The 20,416-nt window shown below is 39.3% G+C and overlaps 1 protein-coding gene across 3 annotated transcripts in view; it reads left to right on the top strand.

Moving 5' to 3' along the window:
- The window catches only part of LOC146384859 (endonuclease V-like), a 76,093-nt gene extending 56,089 nt beyond the window's left edge, over positions 1-20,004 (top strand). For all 3 annotated transcript variants that reach the window (XM_084930275.1, XM_084930276.1, XM_084930277.1), the window contains one exon: positions 19,676-20,004. The gene's annotated coding sequence lies outside the window, so the exon portion shown is untranslated. The remainder of the gene's footprint in view (positions 1-19,675) is intronic.
- Positions 20,005-20,416: the final 412 nt, after the last annotated feature.

The following is a 20,416-nucleotide window of genomic DNA, read 5'->3' as shown; positions in this document are numbered from 1 at the left end:
GTCACACTGCCATGTCCTTATCAGTCAGGTTACTGCTAACGTCACAGTGTTGATGTGAGGCCTGAAAGTGCATCATCTCACATACTCCAAGTTCTATATTATCACGGGATACCTGTCAATCATCCTCTCCTCTCTTTCATCTAGATACTTCATGGGTGTGACCAGTAAATACTTTTTTTAATTGACTTCTTCTTCATGGAAACTAGTTAAGACTAGTGAGAGTAAGACTATTCCAATGATTTTATAAATATGAGATAAAAAACTGAAAACTCTTGCACTCTTTTCAGCAGCCAGAAAAGAGTGCAATGCTGGAGAAGAGGTGCTGCCCCAAGATGAGGAATTTGTCAGGATGTTGTTCATGATTGGGGGAGAGTACACTTTACCAAATCTCTGTAATAAAGAGACAGCTGACACTCCAAAGGGTTCAAGGTCTAAGCCTTGGAGGCAGAGAGAAGAGCTCAGAGAAGAGCTGCTCCTCCACATTGACAGGAGTCAGCTGAGGGGGTCTAGGCTTCCGGGACAGACCCAGGACATGCTGGGGAGATTATGGGCTAGGTTTATTGGCTTAAAAAAAGTACTGTAATTATTTACAAAGAGAAAGCTGTGACAGGATCGCATGTAAAATGTAGGAACTCTGGGATTTTGTTTCTCAAGATGCAAAATATAGTGAAGAGAGAATTTAAATCAGTTACAAACATTTGTGAGGTGTGAGGGAGGTGGGGGATGCCAGATCAGGTGCCCCCTTCCAGCTCTCCTCTCTGCTCTCTCCTATCATGTCCCTTTTGTCTTACTTCTCTCCATCACCTTTTCTATCCCTTTGAAGAAGTGAGGCTCCATAAATGTTAAAGAGGTAAGTATTACTTCTCAGTTGCAGTGAAAATTAACTGTAGAAACTAAACAGAAGAAAGAAAAAGAGAAATAACAATTTAACATAAACCAGTGACACACTCCGGGGCCTGATCAACCCTGGCAGGGCCTCCTTAGATGAGGGTGTCTAGTGATAATGGCCGAAACACCCGATGAATCCAAGGCCCACTACTGACGATGTGTTCCACATTTTAATATGATAATCTAGATCAGATCTCTAATCCCTAAACCTAACCACGAAAGAAAAAATTGGCAGATTAGGTTGGGTAAAAGACTGAAAGTTGAGGCACACAATGATGTGTCCCCCTGGTAAAGTTTCTGGGCTGCCTTTCCTCATAACTCCTCATCCCTCAAGATTTTCTCCATTTAAAGCAATGCATGGTCAGGGATTGTAACATCTAGTCCTTTTACTGAATCAGAATATGATACACAAAAAAGGCATGTCTTATTTTTTGCACTTGATATTGAAATGAACTGACTGCACCTGTGTTTGTAAAGAATACAACTGTAAATCACCTGTAAAACTAATCACACCTGTCAGCACTATTTTGGAGATTACCCACAATCCCCAGATCTGGCCCTATGACTCTTGGCTGGCTTGGGAACCACTGAGCCTAAGAATGTGAGGCTGACTATAGATACAAGAGGTCTGAGCAGTTAAAGGTGAAAACCGATGAAGCTGTAAAAAATCTTGACTTTTCTTAAAGTGAAAGAACCTAAAGTAAAAGGCTGAACCTTGATGTTTTTATTTTTAAAGGTTTTAAATAGAATATATGTCTCCACACATGAATCATGTATCTGCACATAAACTCTTTTACAGTGCACATTGATCTCATTCAAACTTCAGATGAAAATCGACCTTGCTGCACTTCGATTGCACAATCTCAGCTTTCATAGTGACGGATTCATAGGCAGCAGTGCTTAATACCTACACACACTTTCTGTAATTCACTTTCCTGAGAGACTTGCCCATCAGTGACACGTGAATGTGGTCATACTGCCACTCCCCAAAAAAACAAAACAAAACATAGGATAGTGTAGGGAAAAGAGCTCAAGGTAGGCGCTGTCTTGCGGTAAATGACAGCTTTTGTAGTTATTTATTGCACTTTTGTGAAGCTGTTTGCATTTTAATTAAATGTGAGCATAAGATTTACATATTCTTGTGATATTTTCTAAATGTGTAAACACTGAAATGTCACAAAGACGGAGCGATCAACAAACTGAACAGCCCCACATTCATATATGTCCTCTGGACTGGGATATTAATATTTATACTTACATAATATGCTTAAATGAATAAAGATACATGAGATAAAATAGTCAAGAATCATATCCAAGGTCATGTATACTGCTTAAGGGACACCTCAGGATTCATTAAAACAACCCAGATACAAAACTTTAGTTCTGTCATAAATTACTCATAAAAGTGAAAATACATTTTCACCATACAGAAAGCATATTTTGGTATGGTACAGTTATGGATAAGTTTTGGGACAGTAACACTTTTTTGGGTAATCTTGCCTTGGATGGATTGAATCAAAACAATCAGAATGTAAATGAGGTGCAGACTGAGCTTTAATTTAAGACCTTTAACAACAACACTGCACAACTGTGTGGGAATTACTGCCATTTTTATGCAAAGCAAGAAAGTTCCAGCATAAGACACGTGCAGTCTGCAGTAAATTGCATGCTATGAATCTTAGTAAATCACTTCGTATGATTCATTTGAATGCTCTCTTCCCCTAAACCTGTGTACACATTTCAGTCACAAAACTGACACTGTGTCCATGTAATGAATCCAGCACTTAACACACTCATGTTGTTCATGGTTTGTAAATTCATTATGGTACAGATGTAACTGGGCCATAAATTACATATTGTTATAATTACACAAAATGGGTTCTAGACCCCAAACCGTTCCTTTTATACGTAACTTTTAGGACCTCCAAGCCTGTAGTTATGTTCATTATCAGTTAGAACCCCTCCTCATCCTTTTCCTCTTCTTCTGTGGTGCACCCCTATAAATTCCGGAGTACCCCTTTGGCCTCTCCCCATTTCTACCATTCCCCTGTGGGAGAGGTTGGTGTCATTTCTTTTCCAACACTGTACAACACACATATACTGTATATTTAGCCACCCTGATGTTTCTGATTGTGTGTTTTTAGTTCAGTTATTGTCATCAACCGTGGCTCAGGGGGTTGGGAAGCGTATCTGTAACCGGAAGGTCGCCGGTTCGATCCCCGGGCTCTCTGTCCTGGTCGTTGTGTCCTTGGGCAAGACACTTTACCCTACCGCCTACTGGTGTTGGCCAGAGGGGCCGATGGCAGCCTCGCTTCTGTCAGTCTGCCCCAGGGAAGCTGTAGCTACAACTGTAGCTGCCTCCACCAGTGTGTGAATGTGAGAGTGAATGAATAGTGGCATTGTAAAGCGCTTTGGGTGCCTTGAAAAGCGCTATATAAATCCAATCCATTATTATTATTATCAGTATGCCTGTCTTTGCTAGATGCTATAAATGTGTAGTACTTGTGTGCCACATATGTGTTCTAGGCACCGTCAATGCTAGTATGAATGGATAATTCTTGCTAGCTTGGAAGTTGTTGGGTTGAGCTAACCCTCTTCCCGACTTGGTTGTAGGAGCTGGAGCGAGTTAATTACTTGGAGGTCTTTCTTTCTTTTTACCTTTCATCGTCAGACACAACACTGGTTACGCAGACAAAACAAATAGGAAATAAATTCCTCAGTTAAAAAAGCAGTTTAGTTATTTATTGTCTGTCGCTGGACTTTTGTGAATTCTAGGTAAATAAAAAGTATTTGTGGTATCAAACTGCTCAGTTCTGTTTTTCCTAGCAGAATGTTTACTTGGAAAGGCCAGCGAAAGGTTTAACAAGAAAAGGCCAAACAAAGTAAAAACTGTCAGAATAGATGCAAAATAAAACACTGGAAGTGGGGCTTTTTTTATGTCATGATGGTGGGTCAACATCGCTCATTTTTATTGCCTTTAGAGCCCTTTGTGAACTCAACCACCCAAACACTCCAGAAACCCACACAGGTGACGTGGGTTACGTGTCTGATGCCATTATGCATTAGTGATTAGGGCTCAAGGTGAAGATCTTATGTGTGAGTCTAGCTTCTCTCTCTGATGTACTGGTTCGCTAATTTAACGTTATGATTGTCCCATGCAGCTGAAAATAATCATAGTAAAATACGACAAGAGGAAAAAAGCAGTAATTCAACTCTCAGTGTAGCAACAATACAAATTGACTATTTCATTAATGTACGAGACATATGGGAGCACATGCATCAATAATTTTGGTTTCTTGGTACTTTTTTAAAGTAATAGTTTGAAAGTGTGCTCGTGGTATGAAATAAATAATAAATAGGAAACTACAGCCAGCAGCTCATTAAAGAAATACTTATTTTATATTTTTGTTTCATTAATCAAAAAATACACAGAATATTAAGAAATGCATGAAGTAACCATATCCACCAAGAAGTTTATACTTTGCATACTGTAAGCAGATTTTATAGAAATGCTGTTAATGTTAGTAATTGAGCCTCAGAGGTACCACTCTGTTTGTAGCTTCTCCCCAATCGCAGCTGGGACGGCATCAGCCTCTTTGGATGGATGGATATTTCTGTGGCATGTCCACAGGAAGGAAGGATGTTTGTGTTGTTGATACGAGAACACACTTTATGACAGCAAAACATAGCATAATCTAAGATAATTGTTGCTACTATATCAACTGAAAGTACAATATGTATATCAGCCGTAAAAGGTGACCTAAAGCTGTTTGGAAAATTAGAGGTCTTTACACAAAACAGTGACCTCATATGCATCAGTGAAAACAGCTCAGCACCTCCACAGGCTGTATCTGTAAGGCCCTTGGCCTCTGTCTGCACCCCACATGCAAAGACCATAAAGGACAGCCTTCGCATGGTACATCAGAGCCCCCTTCTCTCTCTCTCTCTCTCTCTCTCTCTCACTCACTCACTCACTCACTCACTCACTCACTCACACACACACACACACACACAAACACTGTGACCCCATCCACCACGATTCATCTCCCTGGCACGGTGAAGTGTAAAGGAGATTATTACCGGTGAAGGGCTGAAGATCTACTGCTCTCCTGCCTGCCTTGCAGAGGAAATGGGAAAATATTGCTAATGTTTACAGCTGTGTGGTTGTGTGTGTGTGTGTGTGTGTGTGTGTGGGGGTGGGTGGAGGAAATCTTGTGTACGCTAGTAATGCCTAAAGCCTGACCAGCATGGCAAAGAAGCTCGGAGGCTTGTTTACCATCTACAAATGTGCTGACTTCAGAGAGTTTTATGTGCAAATGTTTCTACACACGTGCATTTTCAGAACTGTGTGCGTGTGCGTGTGTGTGTGTGTGTGTTTGTGTGTGTGTGAGACCATGGGTTATCAAATGTAAATGTATTGTTGTACATTAAAAAACACCCAGAGACCAGCTGTTGTTGACTGCTGTACAGCATGTTTCATAAGCAGTGCTTCTCTTCTTCCTCCTCTTTCTTTTTAATCTATATGGCATTTTCATCTTGGTGTGCAGTGAAAGGGAAGCTGACTGATGTTCCACAATAAATCAATGCCCATTTCTTCATGTTATGTAAATTAAAGGTCAGTGTCATTACTTCCTTATGAACACATATAAAAGATGTAACCACCATCATCTTGTTTCTTTCTGGACTCCACAGTTTGAAGTCTCAATGTCAGCATTTGGCTCCTGTTATGTTGAGTTTTTGGTGCTAGAAGTGACCGTACTTGGATGAAAGGGTGAGGTACTAAGTCATCAGCTAACCCGAGTGAGCATAATTAGCAAGCTGCATCTATAAACTATATGGGTGCAATGCACAGACACACATATCTGCTAATCACTGTTACTTGGTTACCAATTAAGCAGCAGACTAATTACTCAGTAAAGCTGAAGAAACAAACTTCTTGGACAGTTGGTATCTCACAATATGCCATAATGTTTAATAGATATTTACAGATTCTCAAAGGCATCAACAATACAAACATGAGTTTTTAGTTCCAGTTGAGTTTCTCAAATTAAAAAGGAGACAAACAGCAACTGGCTGCAGCTCCTTGTGTCAGGACACCTGTGTGTCCATGCAGCCATACCTCTATCTCCAGTATCCAGATGGATGTTATATAAATATTCACCCACCATAAAGCTGTTAAGAAGGAAGAATTATGCAGAGACCAAAATCATTTTTGTACTATGCTGCAAACATGTTTATTTTTTACTGTAAGATTGGACCTGTGGAGTTTGGCTTGCTTTTGGAGCCAGCCTCAAGTGTATATCACACAACTACATTCAGTTCGAAAATCTCTATGACTTAATAATGTCTTATACTTGTAATGTTTACTTAATGTTGCTGTCATTTGCAGTTTTTGCATGCACGTTGTACAAAGAAGGATGTGCAGAGGCGCGATTCCTTTTTTTAACCTCTTTCTAACAGTCAGATCAATACTGTGCAGTTTGAAATTGTTTTCAACTACAGAAATAAATATTACATCCCCTCATAATCAGCAAATAACTTAGAATTTTGCCAATAAATTTTAAAGGAGTATGATTTATCAGATTTGTGACAGGTACTCACAATGCGTTACATGTCAGCTGAAATAGCTGCTCTGTGAGGCAAAGCATGTGCATCTTATTTAATAGCAAAGCTAGCATACTGGTGTTTAGCAGGTATAACTATCACAAAATGTCACAGCCTTTAGATATGCATTATCTGGCAAAGCTGATAGCAATGTAAACTTGCAACTTTGTAGAATGGGTTGTTAATGGGTTTTAACTGTTGTTACTTAGGTTATGAAAATAGGCATGCAGTTTGTGTTTAAATATGCTGACTGGAAAAAATGTTCTATAAAAAGTAGACATGTTTAAAGTGAAAGAAAAAGCTGCCATAGACTTGTGCAGCAGGGTTTTCTAATGGCAACGGAGACTCCGTTGCCATTAGTTTTCACTGGCACGCACTAAGAGATCCTGTCTCATTTCCTCTGATCTGCTCTCATTCTCTGTCCACTCTTGTGTGTCTGACATACAATTAGACTGTGGTTGGGCAGTGAAACCAGATCTGACTCAGGCGGATCACTAAACACACGGGTCAGACAGGTTAGCAGAGATGGCACCTGGCTGCTAATGTCAAAGGTCAACCTTTTTATCTCTTTCCTTCGTTCTGTAAGATCAAAAAACCACTTAGTGAAAGATAGCTCTAAAGTTCAGCTGAAACACTCTTATACAGGTTTAACACTGCCCTTTGATATTGAATCAACTAGGAGTTTTTACTCCAAGTATATTAAAAAAATATTGAAAAAGAGAACAAAATGAATAAATAGGTTGGTTTTAATTGAAGAGAATTTCTACATCAGCAACAATGTATACTATACTTTAAATCCTAAAAGCCATAAACAGTCAAAAAAGATGTTACAAACTGACACATGGTCTTGTGCAAGTTTCAGATAAGCTGTTTTTTTTTTTTTTGAAGAATTTTCATAAAATCTTTTAACCTGATTTGCTTGAAGCAGAGGTGTCAAACTCATTTTACATGGTTCTGTAGTTCAGTCCAGTTTTTTTGTTGTTGTTTTGTTTTAAACTGTAAAGCAGAAATTATGGAGGTTTTATTAGAGACATGCCTTTTGTAATTTGGCATGATTTCTGAACGTTGAAATTTCTTCAGTACTGAATAGCAGAAATTAGGCTTTCTTGCCAGAGGTCCTTTTTTGGCAGGTTCAGTGAATTTTGGTCAGAGCTAGATGAAACCTGTGGTTTTGAAACTGCTTTCAGCACCTGAGGGCAATATCTGTGCCGTCAGGTGAACGGGTGGGTCCGTGCTGTGTGTTTACATCTTTTTGAGGAATCTGTCTTTAATCGTTTGATTCTTTAGCTGTTTGGTGGTTGTTGAAATGGTTTTGCGAGCTTTCAGCTTAGATCCTGACGTCTCTATGGATACCACACGTCTATATTTAAATAACAGATCAGGTGCTACATCACGTTAAACCAGATGTTCTCCCTCTCGCCCCCGGTAGCGGGGGCATTGGGGTTCAACAGGTTAATTGTTTATTGCTTAATTACTTTGTGTAGTATGAATGGCCATAACTGAGGTTTTTATCTGAACAAAAAGCTGTAAAACTTGCGAAAGTACAGTTAAAAGTCCAAAATTTCTGCTTGTGCTTGTTTGTGGCGAGCAGCAGATGAGACAAGTTAAGAATTCTAAATGGCTTGAAGCACACGCTGAGGCCTGTGAGACTCACTGAGCGACTCAGACACTGAGCTGTGTGCTACATGCACACATTTCTGCATCTCTGCCATTCAAAGACACTTTTATTTAGTTTATAGGATGTAATATTCAATGCTGAGCTGTAACTTTAATCTTTTTCAAGGAAGGAATTTTTAAAATTTAGTTTTGTTTTCATAAAATGGACTTAATAGTAAGAGGGAGAACACACATGAGATTTAAGGCCTACATTAGTATGAACGTTTTTGTCCTCCACAATGGAAAATGGCTGAAAATAGAAACAGGTATTACTTTATCCAGCTCCTAATTTTATAAATTCTTTCCTCCGCTTTGCAGTCTCCACTATCATTAAAATGCAGCCGGATGCTGCTCATTTAACATTTGTGCTCCTTTTGTCGCTTTTTTCCGACATGCTTGCATTTAAATCCAGCTCCCCGTCTCTCTGTGTACCTGGCCTATACAACGACACTTGCTGTCTTGGAACATCTTCCTTGTTTCACATAATCATCCCAGTCTGCCTTTGCATGTGATTGGCTGCATGGTGTGCCCATCAAAATAAAGTCCCACCACTGCCTGCATGGATTCTCAGCAGGGCTGAAGATTCAGCTCCCACATACTGACAGGCCATTAATAACTGACATATGAAATTATCCCCAGCCGGATGTGGCCCACAAGCCGTACGTTTGACACCCTTGGCTTAAAGCTTTAGGATGCTGAAGGATATAAGTGCCTTGAGACCTTAGAGGCTAAAAGTGGGTCTGATATGTTGTTCAGAGCCATTAAGGGTCTTGGACACTGGGAGAGCTTTAATTGATTTGAACACAGAAAACTGAAACAAGCAGAGAGCAGATTTCTGTGGACAATTAGCATCAGTCAATAAATGCTTTTTAGTTCAAAAAGAGAGAAATGGAGTAAAGAACTTTGTGTAAAATGCACTGTAAATCACATTAAAAGCTGATATTTCTTTATTATCAAATTAGAAATGTCATTATGAAAGTGCAGCTTACCATCTATAACAAGCCCTACACAGTCTCTAAAGAGAGTCTATGGAATTTTATCATTAGGGACACGGAAATGAACAATTTTATGTTATCAGCAAATATATATAACTTTGTGTAGCCAAGGGTTATGAGATATAAATACATTGTAGATGGGTTGATTATTATACTGACTTGTTATCTGAACCTTGTTATCTCTGAATATAATAACATTTAGTTTTTTGTTTAAACAATGCTCAGAGTGTCGACTGACAATGATTCTGGTAACTGGTAACAGCAAATGTCGAGCACCATAACATCACCTGAAAGTCTCATTTAAAAAAAAGTAATTGGGTTTTTTTGTATATATTTATTTGTTAGGTTGAACAAAAGTGGTCCCAATCCGGATCCCTGTGGGATCCCACTTAAAATGACACTGCATTTTTAGAATAATAGTGACCATGTTTGATCATTAAATTGAGTCAAACCAGTATTTGAAAGAACTTTTTCCTGCTTGTCATTGGCACTTGTGATTGATTTCAACTCTTCCTGAAAAATCAGGCCTAGCAGCTTTGTTTACTCAGAGTTTCTATATTATTTCAAAAGTTACCTGTAGCTTCAATATCAATAATTTGGGACTCAGTAGATTTCCTCTTCCTTCATCCTTCAAAGAACCTCAGGGTTTCCCTTTTGAAAAATGGTACAATATTGCTTGACACAGCTCATGGGGTGTCTGACAGCACAGCAAGGAGGACTGAAGCAAAGAAACCCAAGGCTATTGGCTGAACCTGAACACAGCCAGACACCTGCATGCAGACAGCACAGGAGTAAAATAAAAGTACTACCTTCATGTTTTCTGTTTGTAAATTCATCAAGTCCGGGTGTATTTAAAACAATTAAAGTGGCCCCTACTCATAATTAGTGGTGCATCGCTACAGTATCCTCTCATGTGTTATCATGTCTTACATCTATTTAGAAAAGATCCATAATAGCCTATTAGAGTAATGCTCTCCAAAACTAATTATCTGAGCCATCAGCCATCAAAGTTCTACTTTGTCAGTTCCAACACTCATTAAGTGTCTTTAATTAACAATCACCTTTTAATAGACAACACATGCAATGTCAAAATGTGTTGCTGCAAGCATGTGTTTAAAAAAGATTGAGGCCACACTCAACAGCGAGGATATTTTTACTTTAATTAGTGTCTATAATAGGAAAGGCCAGATGGGACAGTAGAGAAATACAAGACGAAATGGGAATAGGTCACCTTGCACTTTTCAACTATTCTATGTCAGTCTGACATTGTCTGTTTTTATTTTTACATTTTTATAGGTAAAAGCCACACGAATCTACTGAGTCCCAAGACAAAATATGAAAACATGTTGTTCCTCAAACTGTGAGAGACAGAGCCGGTGCTTTGAGGCATGTGAAAAATCCAGGTGAATTCAAATTAATCTTCTGATTTATGAAGGGAAATTAAACTAAGTTAAGCTGGAGTTGCAGATGTTATCAAGCTGTTCATTTTGTTTTTAAATCAGCTTGGATTTTTTTTATTGTTGTTAATCATTCATACAGATTTTGGGGTTGTGGAGTTTAATGGAGATGTGATAAACAGTTTGAAAAACAGACAGAAAAAATAACAATAAGAAAGCAGAAAATGACGCCTTTTCCTGTGATACAGATCAGTCACGCTGTCTTGAAAGTGCAAATGAAAACTGCAAACAGTAATCCATCTCATTACTTATTAATAAGCTTTTGAAAGCAATTAAACTCTTTGTCAAAGCAACATCAGATCTTTGTCTCAAATCTTGTGCTGTTTTCTACAATATTGAAAACAAACTTTACTGAGCTGTCAGTGTTTAGGTTAGGAAGCTTAAGTTATATTTGTCTGTGTCAGGCTTCCTGGGTCGGTCACCCAGTGTTTTCAGTTTTGGACCTTTTGCCATTGTTTAGTGACCCCATACCTGCTTCCTGTTTTATTGTGTTAGTCTCTTGTCAGTGTGCACTATGTTTCATTTTACTTCCTCTGTCCCATTAATTAGATTCAGTTGTTTCCAGTCCTCTTCATTATCAAGTTATTTAAGCACTCAGTTTCTCTCAGTTCCTTGTCTCGTTGTCGTCAACTCCTCTCGTGTTTCCCGTCATTCAGTCATTTATGTTTAGCCTCTCAGTTTAAGTCTGTGAAGGTTCTCAGTCATCCAGGTCATCGTAGTCAAAGGAGCTTGCAAAGAAAAGCGTCTGGACTTCTTTAAGTTACTTGAAGACGTTTCACCTCTCATCCGAGAAGCTTCTTCAGTTCTAAGGTCAAATGGTGGAGAGTCCCAGATATAAACCTAGTGGGAGTATCCCCCCACAGAGGGACAAAAGGACCCCCTGATGATCCTCTAATCGCCTGAGCCAAGGTGTGAAACTGGGTGTGGGTCCCAATCAGCCAGAGTTTCGGGTGTGTTCATTGTGAAACCTGGCCCCACCTTATCATGCGAATTCCTGAGGTCAGATGGCCCAGGATGTGAGTGGGCGTTAAGGCGTCTGGGAAGGGATCTCAAAACTGGATTATAGATGGCAGAGAGTTGGTGTCGTAAACCCCCGCCTCTGTTCAAAGATGGTCGCTCACAGTGGACATAGATGGCTTCTTTCACTCCTCTTTCAAACCATCTGTCCTCTCTGTCCAAAATGTGAACATTGGCATCCTCGAAAGAGTGTCCTTTATCCTTAAGATGCAGATGGACTGCTGAGTCTTGTCCTGTGGAGGTGGCTCTTCTGTGTTGTGCCATGCGCTTGTGAAGTGGCCTCTCAGTTTAATCAATAAAGTCGGGCACTTTTTCAGCAGTCCTGCATTTGGGTCCTCTCCTTCCATTCACCACACACCAGTACGTGACAGACTAACAGTGGCCTGTCAGCATAGGTAATCACTACTGTTAAATTGGATGACTTTCTACTAGATACTGTTTCACAGCTGCTTGAAAGGTGTTCAAGCACAGTGGCCATAATGCACCAAACCCGTCGTCTCCAGAGCACTTAAGGTTAGCTGTGGTGGGTCATTCAAGATTATAGAATGTGGCACAGATGTAAAATAATTATAGAACAAACAATTTTATATTCTCATAACTATTTGTGTAAACCTCTTTAAAATATTATTGACACAATTTCCTCAGCCGTGTTATACGGCTGCGTCTCCCTGACTCTAGTCTGCTACAGTTTCTGTCCTGTTAGAAGGAAGTTTCTCCTTTCCACTGTCACTAGGTGCTTGCTTATAATGGGTTCTGAAATTTTATCTCAATTATTGTAGATCTTTACCCTACAATATAAAGTGCCGTGAGATGACTGTTGTTGTAATTTGGTGCTATTGAGTTCAATTTTATGTACAGGGAGTGCAGAATTATTAGGCAAATGAGTATTTTGTCCACTTCATCCTCTTCATGCATGTTGTCTTACTCTAAGCTGTATAGGCTCGAAAGCCTACTACCAATTAAGCATATTAGGTGATGTGCATCGCTGTAATGAGAAGGGGTGTGGTCTAATGACATCAACACCCTATATCAGGTGTGCATAATTATTAGGCAACTTCCTTTCCTTTGGCAAAATGGGTCAAAAGAAGGACTTGACAGGCTCAGAAAAGTCAAAAATAGTGAGATATCTTGCAGAGGGATGCAGCAGTCTCAAAATTGCAAAGCTTCTGAAGCTTGATCATCGAACAATCAAGCGTTTCATTCAAAATAGTCAACAGGGTCGCAAGAAGCGTGTGGAAAAACCAAGGCGCAAAATAACTGCCCATGAACTGAGAAAAGTCAAGCGTGCAGCTGCCAAGATGCCACTTGCCACCAGTTTGGCCATATTTCAGAGCTGCAACATCACTGGAGTGCCCAAGAGCACAAGGTGTGCAATACTCAGAGACATGGCCAAGGTAAGAAAGGCTGAAAGACGACCACCACTGAACAAGACACACAAGCTGAAACGTCAAGACTGGGCCAAGAAATATCTCAAGACTGGTTTTTCTAAGGTTTTATGGACTGATGACATGAGAGTGAGTCTTGATGGGCCAGATGGATGGGCCCGTGGCTGGATTGGTAAAGGGCAGAGAGCTCCAGTCCGACTCAGACGCCAGCAAGGTGGAGGTGGAGTACTGGTTTGGGCTGGTATCATCAAAGATGAGCTTGTGGGGCCTTTTCGGGTTGAGGATGGAGTCAAGCTCAACTCCCAGTCCTACTGCCAGTTTCTGGAAGACACCTTCTTCAAGCAGTGGTACAGGAAGAAGTCTGCATCCTTCAAGAAAAACATGATTTTCATGCAGGACAATGCTCCATCACACGCGTCCAAGTACTCCACAGCGTGGCTGGCAAGAAAGGGTATAAAAGAAGAAAAACTAATGACATGGCCTCCTCGTTCACCTGATCTGAACCCCATTGAGAACCTGTGGTCCATCATCAAATGTGAGATTTACAAGGAGGGAAAACAGTACACCTCTCTGAACAGTGTCTGGGAGGCTGTGGTTGCTGCTGCACGCAATGTTGATGGTGAACAGATCAAAACACTGACAGAATCCATGGATGGCAGGCTTTTGAGTGTCCTTGCAAAGAAAGGTGGCTATATTGGTCGCTGATTTGTTTTTGTTTTGTTTTTGAATGTCAGAAATGTATATTTGTGACTGTGGAGATGTTATATTGGTTTCACTGGTGAAAATAAATAATTGAAATGGGTATATATTTGTTTTTTGTTAAGTTGCCTAATAATTATGCACAGTAATAGTCACCTGCACACACAGATATCCCCCTAAAATAGCTAAAACTAAAAACAAACTGAAAACTACTTCCAAAAACACTCAGCTTTGATATTAATGAGTTTTTTGGGTTCATTGAGAACATGGTTGTTGTTCAATAATAAAATTATTCCTCAAAAATACAACTTGCCTAATAATTCTGCACTCCCTGTATAAAGCGCCAAATCACAACGCAGCTGAGTTATGCCAGGAAGTCAAGTATTCTGATATGAGGCTTTGTTTTTCAGAGGAGCCACAGTATCCAGAGTGGTATGCAGCGAAGATGTAAAAGTAGAGTTTAGGTAGCTGCTCTGCACTGTTTTGGGACATTGCATTGAAGAATATATTAGTGGCAGAATTATATCCTTAAACTTAGTTACAGCACTTTCAGAAAGACATGTAGAGTGATGAAATGAATTCTGCAGTGATGTATTTTTTGGAAATGATCAGACAAAAGAGTGTTTTGGGGGAATATTGTTAAATGTTCAGTGTAACAGTATGTCAGAAGATCTAGAGTGTCATTAAAGTAGTGGGTGGGTTCTTTTACATTTTAAGATAAACTAATTGAATCTAATAATTATTAAATTAAATGCCATGCAGAGGCCGTCATTTTCAGTATCTACATGGATGTTAAAATCACCCACAATGATTATTTTATCTGAGCTGAACACCAAATCTGATTAAAAAATCTGACAGAAGCTGTGAGTGAGACCAGGAACATCATAGATAACAACAAATAAAACTGTTTATTCTTTTAAACTAACATAATCATCCTGCTGTAACCAGGTGGAGTCGTGTCTCCAATTCAGTGAACCTGGGTTCCAATGGACCAATGTTTGCCTGTCGGCTTTGACAACTGGCTCAGTTTCAGTCTTGTTCACTGATGCTTATTATCATTTAGGAAAACCAAACTATAGCATATGAAAAATTGTCAGGAAGCAAGAAGCAAGGCATTAGTGAGGAAATAAAGATGACTGATGGCACAGAGAGACTGATTTCTATTCATAACAAAATCTTATTAATTTCCCCCAAATTATATGATCATGATGTTTAAGTCCTTGTATGGACCTGCAACTGTGTGTCTGTGTGTGTGTGTTTGGGGGGGGAGTGAATCCTGAATATGCTGCTGTGTATAAAAGGAGTAAGAGTAATCGATTATATGTCAGGCACCTTGAAAATACAACACAAAAGTCAGCTTTTATTGACTCGTCCAGAATAAAACATTGTAAATGGAGGGATTTACTATATGATAATATGAAAGGTACTAGCATAAATTATTTTACTGGCTGAAAACTGTTACCCATTTTTGCTCGTCTACAGGGCTTTGTGATGGTCACAAGATGGAAAAATATGAATATATTCATTAACACAGTTATTCAGTCAGCCAATTAGAGAAGCTCACCTGCAGCTCATTACACACAAAACTATCCTAGAGGGATCCACAAGTACCTAAAACTCATAATACAGAAATAACGGCATACTATCATGGGTATGTCTAATATCTGGCAGCTTATATTTGTTGCTCATCTGCCTTCCGTGTGGTATCTCTTGATAGGTACGCTATCTTTGTTACTGACAGAAATTATGGACAAGTTGCACTACACTGGAAATATCATTTAATCCTGCCACTGAAAGTAGGATTGCATGGGAAAAGTGCCAGTAATAAAGTAAATTAAAGGCTTCTGCTAGAAAAGGTGGTAACCCTGTCCACTTAGCAGCTCAGAGGGAGTGAGGATGGAGCAGTTTAATGTCAATGTGTTTAATGTGTGACCACATCACAATTAACATTCATATACAGTAAAAATTATCTAAGCCACCCTAGTCCATAATCAGTAGACATAAGTAGATGGATATCCTCTAAACAGGTTAAGTTGTAAAACATTTGATTACTAAAGCAGGCTAAAAATGGCTCAGCTTTGACAGACCAGTTTTCAGTGAACTGGAATATTTTTGTCTAGAAAGCTACAATTTAAAATAAGAGAGAAAAATAATCTCTTCTATTTGATGTTGTGCTATTCTCCCAGGACAGACTCAAGGGTGCTATGTTAATTTAACAGAGCTCCACCTACAGAGGTAATTTTCCAGGAAGCAATATGACCACCAACAGAACTAATAATACCTCTACATAATTACCAGCCATGACATAATGTGTCCATCTCTAATAGCTAATATATCCGGTAGTATATTAACACCACTTCCAGTGGGGGCCGTCACTCACTGATGCAGACACAGCGTGGGCTCATCTTCTTTCCTCCAACTGAGACCCTGGTTCAGCCTCGTGTAATGACCACATTGCCATTACCACTCCATTACGATGCCCTTTTATTACCCATTCAGCACCTTGACCAGCACGGTAGTCACCTGTAACGCGATGACAGTTCTCCATCTCCTTCTCCATCTGGCTCCCGCTTTTGTCTCTGTGTTGCTCTCCTTCCAGTTAACTTGCTGATGCTGATTGACTCTGTAATGCACTGGAAATATCCTGGGTGGTCATTGGGAGCAAATTGCTTTGTGTAGTGTTGCTATAGGGCCCAAACTAACTGGACTTGAGTTGCAAGCTAGGCCTCTGCAGTGAGGGGGAAAAATAATGACACAGGCTGCTAATGGGCCTCGTTGTTAGGTTCCAGTTTTTGCTGCTGCAGCACAGAGCTGTGGTAGGATGCTATAATGTGAGCAGTAATATATGATGAATCCCCCTGGCGGAAAACTGCCCTTTAAGTAAAATCACTTCTCCACCATCAGGATACTTTCCCGGGAAGTGAATGGGGTCCGTATTGATCAGCGGAACATTACTTTGGTTGAAAATTCTCATTGTGACATAGCTAAGTTATGGTTAGTATGGTTTCTATACGGGTTTAGTTTGAAGTTGTTCTGTTATTTTCTTCTCATGCCTTCTGTATTACTCTCTCTGTCATAAGGTTTACTGATGCTTTTCATGAGAGCCTTTGTCTTCTTGTGGTTGCTTCCTGTTTTACTTTAAGGCAGGGGTCCCCAACTCCAGGCCTCGAGGGCCGGTGTCCTGCAGTTTTTAGATGTGTCTGTGATCCAACACAGCTGATTCAAATGGCTAAATTACCTCCTCAACATGTCTTGCTGTTCTTCAGAGACCTGGTAATGAACTAATCATTTGATCCAGGTGTGTTGACCCAGGGTGAGATCTAAAACCTGCAGGACACCGGCCCTTGAGGCCTGGAGTTTGGGACCCCTGCTTTAAGGGTTTTCTCACTTGTTTTGGTTTTAGTTCCTAATTTTGTTCCTCTCTGTTTGCTCCACAATCATTTATTTTAGCTTTTAACATAATAAATATATATGTATATATATATATATATATGTATATATATGTGTATATGTATATGTATGTATATATATGTGTATATATATATGTATATATATATACACACATATATATATATATATATATATATATATATATATATATATATATATATATATATATATATATATATATATATATATATATACATGTATATGTATATATGTATATATACATATATACATATATATATGTATATATATATGTATATATGTATATATGCAGATGATCTGTATATACAGATCATCTGTTTTCCCTCCCATGAGTCTCTTCTACCTCATCTCTTAATTGCCCCTTGGGGATAAATAAAGTCTGTCTGATTCTGATTCTGATTCTGGAAATAAAGTCCAGTTCCTTGTACGTGTTGTCACAATCCTGGGTCTGTTGACCCAGCATTTTGAGTTTTAGTTTATTTTGATGTTTAAGTTCTTTTCTAAGGTTTTCTGAGTTCATTTCTACCAGGCCTAGGTTATAGTTCTTTGGTTATTAGATTCGCCTTGTGTCTTCAACCCCTGTGTTAAGTCTCCCTTGCCCTTCATGTGTTTCATGTCTACGTGTCTTGTGTTGTCAAGTTCTTGTTGTCATGTCTGCGTCTCATTAGGTTTCCTCTTTTATTTTGAAGAGGTCTTGTGTTCCTATGTTCAGTGTGTTTAATTTTACTCTCCCCCTGTGATGTTGTTATGTTCATTCATATCAGCTGTTTCCCCATGTGTTTCCACTTCTCCTGCTCACCTCATGTGTGCATTTATTCTGTCCAGCATTAAAGGTTTTTTCATGTTTTAATCTTAGTTCACCCAGTTTAGGTTTTTGTTTAATTTCATCTTTGCCTTTTGTTTTGTACGTTTTTTGTCAGCCTTAATAAATGGCTCGTTTTTGTCACGCTCAAGTTTTGTTTTGTCTCTTTGCGTGTTGCTCATGGGTCTACCTCCTCACTCCACACAGTCAGCTTTGCAGCCAGACTGTGACATGTGTACACAGATTTGGTCAGTAAAGCTGATTCTGGTTCTGATACCAGTTTACCAGTTTGTGTTTTTCACTTTTATTTCCATTGTTTGTTGGACTTTAGTTTATCAGCTTTTCAATAACATTCACTTTTACTTCAGTTTCAGATGTTTTTGTCTTTGTTGGTCCACCTTCAGTCCAAATCTTGACTAAATGTAAAAAAAAGAAAAGAAAACCCAAATCACTCCAAATGTATCTGCAATTATAAGTTTATTGTAAGACTGTGGAGGTAAGCATCAACGACACAGAGCTCTCAGTTCTCACTCCTTCTTTATTCGTCTCCAACATAAACTGAGCATATCGCGCCACAAAACACAGGAACACACTTCCTATACACTGGGTGTGAGTGGAGCCCTCTAGTGGTCCACCACAAGACAATGGTGGCAAAATATTATTGAGGAGCAGATTCACTCTAAAAGTTAAAAACAGTCATCCATCTCCATGTTTCCTGTCTTCCTGTTTACGTGCCCGTCTAATAAAGGTAAAATAGAGAAGCTTTTAAAAAAGTGATGACCGTTGTGGATGATTCATAAATCAAACTGTTCACACAGCTGGGCGTCTCAGTATGAGCACTCTACAACTTAATTAAAAACAATCATGTGATACATTTACTCAACAGTTGACATTTTCTGAAGACACCAGAGCGCTTCTGTTTGCATATGTTAATATCATCATATTATTATCATCTACTAGCTTACAGTCCAGGGATGCACCAATTAAGAATTTCAGGGCTGATACTGTTTACAGTTTGTTTCAATGATGTTAGCTCGTTTCTTTCTTTTGTTCTCCACACTTGGTGAAAGAAGAACCTTTCATTATGAATAATTAAATAACATTCACTACATTGCCAAAAGTATTCAGTCACACATCCAAATCACTGACTCGTGAAAAAAATTATGAAAGTGAATTGCAGATGCGAGAACCACAAACTAACACCAGCCACTGTAATATGTTCAAAAAGGTGAATCTCAACCGTCAATGTTAGGTTGATAAATCGATTAATGCCGATATATATAAAATCTACACATAATAAAGTGCTAATATTTTCTGCATGTCACATTTTACTACTAATATTTATAAAGCCGGAGCTGTAGGAGAAACCAACATGTGACCAAAATCTCTACTCCTCTGCAGCGCAAAAGAGCAATGTTATGCAGTCTTCCAGCATAATGAATACCTCTCACATCCCACTTAGTATGAGTGCGTTTAAGTTTGAGGTTAATTTTCAGTTAAACTTCTAGGAGTGATTCTGAAATGCTTAATAGACAAAAGCTCAAGTGTTTTTTTTAGCAGTCTGAGGTGACACTGAATGCTAAATGACTTTCATTTTAATGTGACCATCAGTTACGCTGACTTAAACAGTTTTTAAGATTGTTCTTTTTTGGTCTTTAATACTGTTGACTCAGTGAAATAGATTTTGTATTACGTGTCATTGGTTAAATGGTTTGCTCTTTGTCTTTCTTTCTCTTGTGCCAGGTTGCAAATGATGCAGAGAAGGATGTCAGAGATAAAAGCCAGCAAGTACAGAAGACACCTTAGAAGTCCATCAGTGTGTGTGTGTGTGTGTGTGTGTGTGTGTGTGTGTGTGTGTGTGTGTGTGTGTGTAGTAATTTTTAAAAGCAAAGCTGTTTTACTCTCTGCCAAAAAGACACTGTCAGATTAACTGTATCTTTTTATGTACTTGCCCCATATTTAAATTGGATATGGGTCAGCGTGGCTCTTTTTATGCACTGTTCTCATTACATTTTTGGGTCACTCAGTTTTTTACTCTGGGAACCTTGTAAATAAATCATAAATGTCCTTGATCTGCCGCAGAGTGCTTGTCAGCTGTTAATATGTGTATAATATTCATGTTGAATTATGTGGTGAGCTACAATGGCTGCATGTGGTAACCGCACACAAACATCACTTTGGCCATATCCTGTACGTGTTGTCGCTGAGTGTCTCTCTTTAAATGAGTTGGACTTGGCAACCTGCACCGCTGTGCCAGCCTGGTCCCAGCGAGGCAAGCGGAAAAGGGCAGGGGGGGGAAGGGGGCTGACTCTGCAGGGATGTGGCCAGGAATAGAAGTGGTCAGATGGGGCAGTATTGATCAGCAGGAGGGGTCGGAGGATCAGCTGATGAAAACCGCAGACTGGACAGAGTGAAGTATGTATCTTATAACACTGGACAAATACTGTATACTGTATACTGTAGATACACAGTGAACAGACTGCG

Source organism: Perissodus microlepis, chromosome 6 (genome assembly GCF_051167445.1).
Source record: "Perissodus microlepis isolate ML-2025 ecotype Zambia chromosome 6, ASM5116744v1, whole genome shotgun sequence".
NCBI classification, from domain to species: Eukaryota; Metazoa; Chordata; class Actinopteri; order Cichliformes; family Cichlidae; genus Perissodus; species Perissodus microlepis.
Note: the sequence above shows the minus strand (reverse complement) of the source record. Positions and strands in the feature narration are given on the sequence as shown.